We start from the raw sequence: 13,698 nt of genomic DNA, 5'->3' as shown, positions 1-13,698 counted from the left end.
TCTAAGAAAGCAACATTTTGTGGAGTTCCAGTGCTTTTGTCAATTCACTGTATTTTCACATTCTTTGAGTATGACATATATTGTCTAAGTAGATAAACCCAGAACACTAAATGGATCTTTTAAATTTTGTTTCTCATGTTGTTAATGTCACAATCCCAACAATGAAAATCTTGTGTATGAATCCAGCTGCCATTTCACAAATGCACATCACCAACCAACTTACATATTTTACTGGATTTCATTGTATTAAACAGTAAAATTTCAGTCAAACTGAAAAGACCCTCTTTTCTCAGAATTCATTAAATTTAATGCGATTTAGAAATGCAGAATGACCAAAGGATTGGGCCATTAATTCTTCTGAACATGAATTTTCAAAATTAACATTTGAGGAGGAAACAATCAATGTCATACTCAAATACTTTTTTTGATTTTTTAGATTACTGAAGCAAAATCTAATTTGTAATTTATATTTACAGTGTCATAAAGAGGAATGGAAATGTTATCCATAAAGATCCATGGCTAATTAAAATTTTCAAATTGTATAATCTGAAAATTATTGTTTGCAACAAAATCAGCCACTCAACCTTGACTGTGGCATTCTGTGTGCTCGGCCATAATAAGCTTCTTTCACGTGGTATGCAGTCCTTGACATTTGTCATAATCCTCAAACCACCCAAATATAGCAATCTTCTATTTGCAAATGACACCCTTCAACTTTTTTTCTCTTCTTGAGGCCATATTTTTAAAGAGCCATCCGTTACCTGTGGAAATCACTCATCACACTAAAGGCATCTATAAATATCCTGACAGATCATCCTTCTCCAAAGTGTCTAGAGAAGAAACGATAAGAAATATGTCCTCAGAGGCTATGAGTGGGCCCATGAGCTGACTCCAACCTCTGGGGAGCATCCTGATCAAGCCTTTGAAGGCCCTACATAGCGGAACATCCTGTGTGCAACAGCAGTTTCACAGATCAAGTGTTTTAAATAGGTGACCATGGCAATTCTCTGGAATATTTTTAAACATTTCACATCCTAATGTTTAAATGGTGGATTATATTTTATTCATTTTAAGGTTTCTTCAGGAACTCTTTCTTTTCCTATTAATTTAGTCACCTGTTGTAAGTCATCCTATCTCAGTAAGCATAAGCTACTATAACAAAATTCTATAGATGAGGCGGTTTTTAAAAGCCAACACTTATTTTTCAACCTCTTAGTACTGGAGGCTAGAAGTTTGTGATCAAAATGTTTATGTGGATGGATCCTGGCTTGAAGATATTAGCTTTTCTCACTGTTCTCATACAGTATTGTCTCTCTTCCTCTTTTATAAAAACATTAATACCATTATTAAAACACATGCCATCTAACCCTAATTACCTCCCAAAGAGCCTGTCTCCAAATAGCATCCCATTAGGGATCAGGGCTCCGGTATCTAAATTAGGGCCTCAAAAACCCTCACCATAATGCGTCCTCTTCAATAAAGTCAACGTCTGGAATGAGAGCATCAATTTATACTTTCCTCACTGGAGAGATGTCAACACATCTCCTTTTTATATTCACCATAAAACTACAAGTTGAAGTTAGCAGCTAAAACATAAATTCTCTAGACAAAAGTAGAACAATTCCTAAATTCCATGTCATGACAATCTTCTCAACTTTCAGCAATAAGAAAACGGAGAGTGCAAACTAACATTTGATAATGATGATTTCAGTGAACATATACTTTGTCTTTCAAACTTCTGACAGTGAAAGGGAGTGCCATTAATAATTAATATAATAACTACTATAGTTATGAGCACTGATGAATGTAATTATGAATAATTATTCCAAGACAACAAGTGTAAATTAAGACCACTCTTCCTGATGGCCAACCAAGCACTTTGCTGAATCTGATATGCTTTGCCTTATTGAAATACTTCATACTCTCAACAGCTTCCATCATCCCTGTTTGACAGAGAAGAAAACTAAGGTGCAGAGAAATTAAGTGATCTAGTAAAGCAAAGAACTGGAATTTGAACACAGCTGCTCATCTGGCTGAAATCCTGGGCTTTTCCTGGCAAGCATGTTGCTCCTGCTCTGAATTAGATAAATAATAGCAATCTTTCTCTTAACAATCAACTAGGAGGTCTCTCTCTCTCTCTCTCTCTCTCTCTCTCTCTCTCTCTCTCTCTCACTCTCTCATTCTCTTGCTCGCTCACTCTCTGATAATAAATAAGTTTCTAGAAGACAAACATATTGATCAGAGATGGAGGAGATGGAAAATAATTCTGCATCCAGGGAAAAAGTAAATTTAGAATTTCACAAATCCCTCTAAATTGAGTGACAGTACTGACTTCCAGTTCAGCTAAATAATTGCTGCATCCCTTGTGGAAGTGTTTTTCTCAAACAAAGCCTTATGTAGCCAGGATAGGAAGCAAAACTTTTGCTAGTGCAAAATGTGTCCATTTCCACCTCTCAATTCTTAGACCCATGATTACTTTATGTGGAAGACATAGCATCATGTATTGGATGCTGATACAGAACACATACACTTCCTGGGAAATCCGTAGCCTCTCAAGCTAAAAGATGCCATAATTTTCAAAAAGCGTCTTCCCCAATCTATCAGTCTGGTGCTTCAGGATGGGGAGAACTTGCTATGAGCAGTAAATATGATGAGTCCAGGCCTATTGTCCCACTCCATTTACTATGAGTGAGTTCCTTAATGAGAAAACAACAATGTGTGAATATAATAACAGTGGGTAAAACATTTTGTACATTCATAATTAGTGGCTTTCTTAGAAGCATTGCAGGAAGGGAAAGAAAATGCATATCCAGAGTAAGAATCTTTTCCAACAAGAACAAAATACTGCCCTATTCCACGGTGGAAGGGGTTACCTGAAATAAATCTGCTGTAAGGTCTCAAGTTCATCACCCCAGAGAATGACGCCATGTTGCAGACTCAATATTGATCTTTACTACTGGCAGATTGGGCAGAGGCCATAGGCAGCTCAGCCGAAGTGGGTGTTTATGTTACCAGTCCCATTCATAAGCTCCATCACTGCCACTGTAGCCGCTATTTTCATGAGCCCAGTGGAAAATGACAAGGATGACGTGCAGAAAAGGCTGACCAATAACCACGAAAGCGGCCATAATATCTGCCTTATTAGTAAACTCTTATTTTGCCAAGGTTGACATCGGTTAAGATTCACACAAGATGCAAATATCAGTCTTAGACCGTTTGGAGCTATCTAAACCATATACCTCTTTCCCAGACCTCCATGTCACCAATTTTCCAATTGTGTTCCTTACAAGTCCCTAGTTGTGAGAGACCAGGTTCTTGTACAGCAACTTTGAAGGAAATATGTTCTCCAGTGAGGCAACTGTCTTCATGGAAGACAGTTAAGAGGAACTATAGCTGAAAGCCATCTTCCAGCTGCTCTCCTAGATAAAGTGGTTCCAGCTAGCACCTACCAGGCCATTGTAGCATCTATTACATAGATGCTTATAATCTGTTCTGTACTTGCTGAGTAATATGACATCACAATTTGAATCAGGATAAAGAAATGGGTTTAAACAGAAATTTGATTAAGTTACTACTGCTATTAGCAGTGTTGGGATTAGCAATTTACAAGTATGCAAGCTTTGTTGCTAATTCATAAATATTAGTGTTGCAACTTAAAATTAGCAAAATTATAACAAATGTTAAACAGTTGAAGTATCAATTTGCTACTGAGTCCTTCATCTTTGAGTGTGCCCAGTTTTAATGAGGCAGTTTCCCAAGGTGGGACACCTTTGGACTGCTGACCAGAAGTTCCTATTACTCTACCTGCTTTGGGGTACATTTCTGCTAAGTGAAAAAGACCCACAAGCAACATTCTCCATAACCTGTTTCAACAGATATCAATGATTGGCTTTTATTATGAAAAACATTGCTCAGTTTCTTAAATAGTATACAAATTTCCCAACCATGTTGATATTTTTTAAATATTGCATATAATAAATTGTTCTGCAATTTCTCTGCAGCATGTCCTAATTCTGCTTGGTAGAATGATTTGTAAGACTATTCTCTTGAAATGATATGCACATCTAAAAGATGCCTTTATTAACTAGATTAAATCTTAGTCTGAAATTGCAGGCTTCTGAGATTCTCTCCCAGCTGAGTCATGCTCTCTCCCAAGCTCTATGACAAACAACAAATCATGTCCTACTCTCAAATCTCCATCAGAAAGGTGAAGAATACCTTAAGTATAGAACACAATAGAGTGGTGATGGCAAACCTTTTAGAGAGTACTATGCAAACCATAGCCCCAAACCCACATATTTATTGCAAAGTTCCAATGCGGCAATTAAACCTGAATACTGAAGTTTTTGTTTACAAAAAACAACTCATACACTAACATCTTTTTTTAAAATTAATTTTATTGGTACATTTTATTGGTACATTTTAGGTGTACAATTCATTTACATTTATCATTGGGTGCTTGTACCTGTACATGATGGATCTTGGTTCTTATTTTTTCCCCATTACCTGTGCACCCTTCACCCCTTCCACCCTTCCCTATTTACATAGATTTCATTTCCATTTTTTTTTCTTTTCTCATAGTTTTTCCTTTCCCTCTTTTCCTTTCCCCTTCCCCTCCCTTCACTCCTTAATTTGAAATAGGAAAAAACATCTTTTGTCTTAAAAGAAAAGCAATGTGCATCCCATAGCTTCACCACTACTGCAATAGAGTATCCATCTACTGGTACCTATTTTTTATGTCCACTTAGCATGACTGAACTATTATAAAGTGAACCCAAAGGAGCTTACATAAGCATTTTAAAGAAGCAATTTTGAAAGTTAAGTGAGCTTTAAAATATTTGTTTTTTACAAAATAATTTCCAAATTATTGTTCAAAAAGTATTATTCTCGTCATTACTTTTTCTAGAACTTACCTTCCAAAAAATCAGCTAAAATATATCACTGTGACTGTATTTCCTTGTTTTCAAATTTAAGTATTGACTCTACAAATAATTAAAGAATGAATGTCCTGGGCATTGATAGAGTTGTACATGCAATTTATTGTACCTGCTTATTTGAAATCTTTTTCTTTTATGTCTTTTTAAGTCAGAAAGGAAATAAAGATGTATTACAGCACGAATAGGTATATGTTAGGTGACAGTGGAACCCCAGGTCCCTACCTCAGTCCCAGCATCTTCTTGGGTAAAGGTGCATTTTCCATGGGGTCACTAGGTCTCAACAACCAGCACTCTTTCTGCCAGGCTCTTTATAATGTGCAAAGAATAATGTCATGTATTTTCATTTCCTCACTTAATTGCATGCTTCTTGCTTCCAACATTAAGCCAGAAGGCAGGTGGCAGAAGCAATGAACTAAGCTGGAACTATTATGTTATAGACTCTGCTCCCTACCTTAAAAACAAGATGACTATTTATAAGCTAGCAGGAGTCACTGGGTTGTAAAAGCACTCCCTTTGTTTGCATGGTCAGACTCTGCGGAAGCTCCATGAAGACTAATGCCCAATGTGGAAAAGATACCAATTGACTACATTCTTCAGCAACATGAACCTAAAAGTGCTGAGGATATCCATACAATAATAGATACCAAGCTAACCAGGTATCCTGAAAAACCATATAAATTAACTGCTAAATGACATGATAAGAGATGGTCAGAAGGCAACCTGCCTTCAAAATACATGTCATTCTCATATACTCCCTCTCCATAAATTTCTAGCAACCTGATTTAAAATTGTTAATTCAAAGAAATAGGATTAGTTAGGTGAACAATTTAAATAACAAATGGATACATATAGGTGTAATCATATATACATATATAATTATTTGTAGACCATTTAATGATCTATTCAAAAGTATCTGATCATTTCCTATACTTCCAGGTATTTTAGGATGGTACAGTCTAATAACTCAAAATAGAGAATCTTTCAATTTTGAAACAAAATAAACTTTGCAAAAAATCTATCCTTTTTCCTCCAATAAATTCAACCAGTCTTTGTTGAGGATTTGTTGACATCTTCCCCCAAATGGCAAACTCTCTTTTTCATATTACTGTCTTTAAGGAATGTTTCATGACATGCACATTATGCTTTTTCAATGATGTCACACATGTGTTGTTAATCAGAGGTACTTTGGAATCTGAGAATGAACACTGGATTGAAATGGTAAAAAGTAACAAATGTCACAAGAATCAAATTTCCTGAGGCAAATTGCTCTTTTGTTGTTAGGGAAAAAAATCAACCATACTGCATGAAATGTGCATGTTGCTTCTCCTTGAGAAATTTAGTACAAATGTACTTTGAAGAAATGGAAGTGAGCAATAAGAAAGGCGACCTCATTCTTATTCACTTTCTATGAGACATAAACTCTGAGGCTGCCCCAAAATTTTCCATTTTTGCCCCAAATCTTCATTCTGGGTGCATAGTAGAACTATGAAGCATTAATTATACTGTATTTTTTCCAATCCTTTCTCCATTCTTTCTGTGCTTCTATTCCTTCGGTGCTCAGCATCTTTCCTTCAAATTTTGGCTATTGTTATGCCACCAGTCCTCTATATCAGTATATTATATGTGTTTATCTTTCTATCTACTCTATGTATATCTTCCAAACCTTTCGATTCATACATCTGACATCCTTCAAAATATTGTTACTGAGTAATGATTTGTGAAGAAATGAATGATAACAGGCACAAATCTGATACTAGATCGTATTTTTACATGTGCATTATTTCCCAAAATTTGATTAAAAGTTTCTAGGATCAAATACATTTGGTAAATGCTGTCCATCAAATTTTTTTTCATGGAAACTCAAGTCCATATGTAGCATGTAGTAAAGAAATCTGTATAATCTGGTATCTTCCAAATGTACCTGAACTTAGAGCCAACTTTTTCATGAAATTCTTGTTAACATTTCTTGGAACACATTTTAAGAAATATTACCTTAAAAGCCGCATGGATAAGCAATTTTTAGATAGTAATTTTAAAGCAGTCAATAGGTATATTAATGAAACCACAGGGCTAATAAAGCAAATCAAAAATACATTCCAAGTATGATTTATGATATTAATATGAATAGTGTATTTTAATAGCCATTGAAAATAGTCACAAAGCCTTGATTTGTTCATATTCTTCATTGTAAAATCTAATTAGGTTGAAGTGCTGGCTTCCATTTATGCCTCAGCATCAAGGACCTTCTGCTACTGGGAAAGTTCCTCTGATGCAGATTAAAAATGCTGGCTGTTTACACATTTATTGTCAGTCTGCATATTTGAGTGTTTTGTGAATCTTCCCATCATCTGTTAGATGATTTCTTTTTCATATAAACAAATCAAAGTCACTATTTCATAATGATTACAAACTATCATTTCTAGTATCATTGATGACTTTGACTTTCTCAGGGGGAGGATTCATTTATTCACTTATTCAATAAATACTTATTGAAAATGTAGAATGTGCCAGATATTGTCCTTGGCTCATGAATTCATCAGTGAACAAAAGACTAAGATTTCTTCCCTGACGGAATGTATATTCTACCAGGGATAGGAATTATGGCTGTTAATAAAAAGTAACCGTAGCATAAGGGTAAGGTATATAATGTATTACAAATTATAAGTGCAAGACAAAATTATACAGAGCAGGGTGAGGAACTAGGAAAGCTAAAATGGGAAAAGTAGATATAATTTTAAGTGGTACAGTTAGAATATGCCCTTCAGGGAGTTAACATTTGAGTTAGAACTTTAAGTTAAGGCAGTTTGGTATCTGGGAGGAGCTTTCTTCCCAAAGGGAGCAGCTAGTGCACAGACTAGGAGAAAACCTGCCAGGTCCCAGGAGAAGCAAGAAAAGCAGTGTCTGGAATAGAGTAAGAAAAGAAAAGAAAAGGAAAGAAAGTAAGAAATGAAGCCAAATAAGTAAGCAGAGCTCTGAATATATAAGAACATGTAGGCCATTATAAGGATTTTGGTCTTGATTGTGACTAAATGACCAAAAATTCTCATTATTGAGGCAAGAACTTAACATAATTAAATCAAATTTAATAAGTAATTGTCTAGTATTGAAAATAGACTGGAGACCAAGAACAGAATAAGGGAAGAAGGCCAAGTCACAGAAAAATGATGTCTCCAAAGCCACATGAAGAAAGTATACTGATAAAAAAAGGATGAAATTGAAGTACCGAGGACAGAGCATTGAATATGGCAAAGTGGGGGTCTTTGGTCATCTTGACAAACATGGCTTCATGGGACAACCCAGTGCACAAGACTTTCCTAAAGGATTAAAATGGCATGAGTCTTGGTTTCCAGGCTTATCTTTCAGATGTTGAAAGAGCAAAATTAGTTTAAACAACACTAAAGGAGAAAAAAAGACTGAGACTTCAGCCTTAAGGCTTTCTATTAAAATATAGCAATCAAATCCGTATTATTTTTCAAAAGGATAGACAAATAAAAGAATGGAACAGAACAGAAAGCCCAGAAACAGATGCACATAAATATAATCAACTAGCTGTCAATTAAGAAGCAAAAGCAACACAATGGAGCACAATTGGACATGTACAGGCCTAACCCTACGCCCTTTAAAAAATGCAACTGAAACTGGGTTACAAATCTAAGTGAAAAATAGAATGCTTAAGGGCCAGGATTTAGCTCGGTGGCACCGCGCCTGCCTCACAAGTGCAAAGTCCTGAATTCAATTGCTGGTACTGCAAAAAAAAAACAAGCTTTAAGACTCCTAGAACACAATAGGAGAAAAGCTAGATGACTTCAAATTGGTGATGACACCCAAGGCATAATCCATGAAAGTGAGAAACATTAAGTTGGACTTCATTAAAATAAAATTTTCTGCTCTGCCAAAGAGAATTTTTAAAAAGCCAAAAACAAGGAGAATATATTTGCAAAAGACATATTTGAAAGAAGACTGTTATGAAAAATATACAAAGGACAATTAAGACTCAACAATAAACAGATAAATGATAAAAAATTAAGCATAAACCTTAACAGACAACTCACCAAAGATGATTCACAGATGACTAATAAACATGTACAAAGATGTTTCACATCATATGTCAGTAGTAAGACATTTATTAAAACAGCAGTGAGATATGACTCCATAACCTACTAGAATGGCCAAAATCTTGGACACTGAAAATACCAAATGCTGGAGAGGAAATAGATCAACAGAGACTTTCATTCACTGCTGGTAGGAATGCAAAATAATACTGCCACTTTGAAAGGCAGTTTAAAATTTCTTATAAAATAAAACATTCTCTTACCACACACTCCAGCAATTGTACTCCTTGGTATGACCAAAAGAAGTTAAAAATGTATGTCCACACAAAAATCTTCTGAACAGTGATATCCTACAGATAACACAAAACAAAGATAATATCTTCTATGCAGGAAATCCCTCTCATTCTTTTAAATCAAATTCACATATAAAGAATAATCACTAGTATTATAATATCTTTGCATTCCACACAAATGAATCATCGGCTGGAGGAATTTCAGCTAATGAGTTTTCTGTCTAACCTCCTTTCTTACATGTTTATAACAGTTTTGTTCAAAGTTGTCAAAAAATGAAAGCAACCAATGTGTCCTAGGGTAGGTGAATGAATAAACTGTGGTACATCCAGACAAAAGAATATTATTCAATGTTAAAAATAAGTGAACTATTAAGCAATAAAAGGCATGGAGGAAACAAAAAACCTATTACTAAGAGAATGAGATCAATATAAAAAAGGCATTATTTATAATTCCAACTAGATGAAATTTTGAAAAGGGCAAAACTACAAAAATATCAGTGTTTTCCAGGGTTTGGAGAGAAGGATGAATAAGCAGAGCACAGAGTGAAGTGAAAGTAATCTGTATGATACCATAATGATTACACACATCATGTTCATTTGTTCAAATTCATAGACTGTACAGCATAAAGACAGACATAGTGTATTTGGGGTGATGCGATGTCAACCTACATTCATCAATAGTAACAAATGTTGCTGGGGATTTAGCTCAGTAGTTTCTCTGCCTGCTGCGCAAGTGCAAGGACCTGAGTTCGATCCCCAGTGCCAAAAAATAGTAACAAATGTACCACCCTGATGTGAATTTTGTTAATGGAGAGTTGACTCATGTGTCATGACAGAGTATATGGGAAAATTTTATACCTTCCTGCCAGTTTTTCTGTGAATCCAGAAATGTTCGAAACAGTTTAGAAATTTGGTTGGGGTCTGATGTATAAAACTTCCCTAAAGGATACAAAATGTCATATGAACATTTGTCTCCAGGCATCTTTTGGCATCTGCAAAAAAGTCAGGGTAAAATTAATGAACACAATTAGATCTTAATCACAGTTTCTGTACTATTTAAAAGGCAAGAACTTCTAAGGAAATGCATTCTTCCTACCTGAAATTTAGGGACTAATCAACCCAGAATTATGAATAAATAAATATATATGGTTTTATTTAATGTGGAGTTTATAAAAAGTTGAAGGAACTGAAAGTAACTCAACATTCTTCAAAATTATAGATTATATGCACAGAAAAAATAATAATTATTGAAATATTTGGATAAATAATAAAACAGGTATTAGTCACAGCCTGCTAACAACTGAAAATAATAGTATACTTCAGCATTAGTCATGAAAAGTGGAAGATGCGTGGTCTAAACCCCTTCATTTGTGTCATGTTGTGTCTCCACCAGCTTTTCCACATAGTTTAAAGGTCTTTGGAAGCTGGAAGGCAGCTAGTGGGAACCAAGGCAAGGGAGGATGTGAAATGTGGAACAGCACAATTGCTTCTACTCACCCCAGTCTAGAAGTGACACATATCATTATACTTAAATTCCGTTGGTTAAAACTATTCATACAGCCTCATCTGAATGCTAAAAGACTAAAAAATATAGATGAACAGTTTGTGTATTTGTAAAGAAGTAAGGGATTTGGTGAGCATCTAACCTGTTTATCACTATATATATATATATATATATATATATATATATATATATAAAATCTAAGGCCTAAATTTCTCTGTTTGGTTCATATACTAAAATTTAGTTAACTAATCAATGTGGATATTGTTCCAATACTTGATAAATTTGCTGTAGCCTTTGCATGAAGATGACTCCATAGCATAATATAATATACTAGCATTAATAAAATTAATGATTTGGATTCTGAAAGTCTTCCAGGACTAAAGTTTCATTAAAAACATTCTAAAATGTTAGTTACATATAGTTATAGTTATTAAGGAAATGAATTAAAATAAACAAAAAAAGTTCAGAGGCTCATTTCTGAAGACTGAATAAAGATATGAGGATGGATATTACAGAGTCAAGAAATAGGACATAAGAACAATTCAAACTAAATAGAGTAACACAAACAACTACTTGTTGAAAGTAGGGTGTATGCAAAGAAATAGAAAAAAATCTGGAGAGATACATTCAAGCTGTTTTCCAAATGGCTCTGTACACTATTTGAATGAAGAAATATTTTTATCTTACACTGGGACACCATTTTCCAAAGCAAAGCATGAGACCCATACAGTACAAAATGTCTACTTTGAAAACAGAACTAATCTGCAGATAACACAAAACAAAGATAAGGTCTTTACAGGCAGAACATTCCTCAACTCATTCTATCAGTCAAATCAAATAAAAAGAATAATCGCCAGCATTATAAGATTTCTGCATTCCAAATAAAGAAATTATACCCTGGCAAAATTTCAGCTAATGAGTTCTGCCTACCCTCCTTTCTTGGAAGCAACACACTGAGTGGGGAAGTGTGAGATCCCAGCAATGGTAATGAGGATATCTGAAAAGAGCCACAGCAGTTGGCAAATCCTAATCCTCAGTGTGAAGCTCCCATCGCTCTTCCCCCTTTCCCACTGTCCTGACAAAGCAATGACTGATGACACCTCCCTTTGTAAAAGAAACTTAACTGGAGTAGAACTAAAGAGATGAGAGGCTCCCTGACAACTCACAACCTCCTTTCATGACCTGAGATAAAGTCTGTTAAGCAGAAGGTAAATTGGATGGATTGAGTCCCAAAATATGCCATCAAGGCAGAGAAATCCACTGGAAATGACCCCACCAGGCTGCTTATGCAGATTAACCCAAAGATTGGATGAGCTACATTAGATCACTTTAAAGGTATTTATTAGAGTATACACTCAGTCTGGACAAGGTGGCATCAAACAGATGGTCACTGCTCCTCCCTGCTAAATACAACTATAATCTCTTGGAGTGGTACAAGAGAAAACTAAAAGAGGAATCCAAAAAGCAGTAAGAAACAGAGGAGCTAAATCCATACTCACAAAGATTTATGCTATGTTTTCTTCTATAAGTTTTCTAATGTTAGGTTTTACATTAAGTCTTTAACACAGGTTGAATTAAATTTTGGGTATAGTGTCAAGTAGCGTGTCCAAGTTTTTCATTTGCCTATGGGTATGCAGTTGTCCAAGCGCTAAGAATACATGAAACAATAGAAAAATAGATACACTGGAATTCCTCTAAATAAAAGATGTTCCCACTTTGAAGGACATTATCAATAAAGTGAAAAGATAAGCCATGGACTGTAATAAATTTTGCTAATTATGTATCTGTCAAGGTATTTGTAGACTACGTAAAGAATACTTACAACACAATAACAAAAAATATAAATAACCCAATATAAAAATGAGAATATGACTGGAACAGACATTTCACCAAAAACATAGAAATGGCCAATAAATATGTGTAAAGATGCTCAAAATCATTAGTTATTAGGAAAGTGTAAGTCAAACCACAGTGATATATCACCTTATTCTCATTAGTGTGACTAGAATAAATATTTAGACTCATTGTCTTAGTTACTTTTCTCATTTCTGGGACAAAATACCCAACATCCACAAATTAAAGGAGGAAAGGTTTATTTTCACTCACAGTTTGTAGAAGTTTTAGGCCATAGTCAGCTGGCTCCAAGGAGGGGTCTCATTGTAGACAGTCATCACAGAGGAGAAATAGTCCCTGCCAAGGCAGGCAGAAGGCAGTGAGCAGCAAACAGCAATAAGTCTGCCTTCTTTCTATCTCTTTATATTCCATCAGGCTACAAGTCTATTGATTGGTGCCATCCATACACTGGATGGGGCCTCCATTATCCACATTATTAATCCCAGTATCACTTCCTTAATTCACATTCACCCACCCTAATCCAGCCAACTTCAAAACTTCTCACCTATGACCACATGAGGTTTGGGGGGGACATCTAGATACATATGTCTTGGCAAGGATGTTGAGAAATCAAACACAAAATGTTAAATATATGATTATCCTTTGGTACACCAATCCTACTCTTAGGCGTATATTCAAAATAAATGGAAGAAGATATTCACACTAAAACTTACATGTGAATGTTCACAGCAGCATTATTTATAATAGTCAAAAGATAGAAACAACATAAACATTCATAAAGAAAATGTAGTATATCCATAAATGGAATATTACTCAGCTATAAAAATTAATGAAACAGATAGTATGCTATGATATAGATTGTCAAGCAGGCGGCAGAACCACTGAGCTAAATCCCCAGCCCTTCACCAATACTTTTGAATTGAAATACATAGAATACTCCATCCAACAAGAGCAAATAAAATGAACATATTTTCCAAGAGCCCATGGAACATTCACCAAGAGAGAACATATCCTGGGTCATAAAATAAACCTAAATAAATATAAATAAATAAACTGGA

At 35.0% G+C, this 13,698-nt stretch overlaps 1 long non-coding RNA gene across 2 annotated transcripts in view; it reads right to left on the bottom strand.

The window, feature by feature from the left end:
* Positions 1-1,800: 1,800 nt before the first annotated feature.
* Positions 1,801-13,698, bottom strand: part of LOC147824120 (uncharacterized) — a 49,852-nt gene continuing 37,954 nt past the window's right edge. The window contains exons 3-5 of one of the 2 annotated variants that reach the window (XR_015442694.1): positions 12,893-12,976; positions 10,141-10,274; positions 1,801-9,339 (exon numbers count right to left, since the gene is read on the bottom strand). This is a non-coding gene — a long non-coding RNA (uncharacterized LOC147824120). Of the gene's footprint in view, positions 10,275-12,892; positions 12,977-13,698 lie in introns of both variants that reach the window. The other variant, XR_015442693.1, reaches the window with a different exon arrangement.

This window comes from Heterocephalus glaber, unplaced genomic scaffold (assembly GCF_053883595.1).
Source record: "Heterocephalus glaber isolate CG9 unplaced genomic scaffold, H.glaber_assembly_v1.0 deba00001553, whole genome shotgun sequence".
NCBI lineage: Eukaryota > Metazoa > Chordata > Mammalia > Rodentia > Bathyergidae > Heterocephalus > Heterocephalus glaber.
Note: the sequence above shows the minus strand (reverse complement) of the source record. Positions and strands in the feature narration are given on the sequence as shown.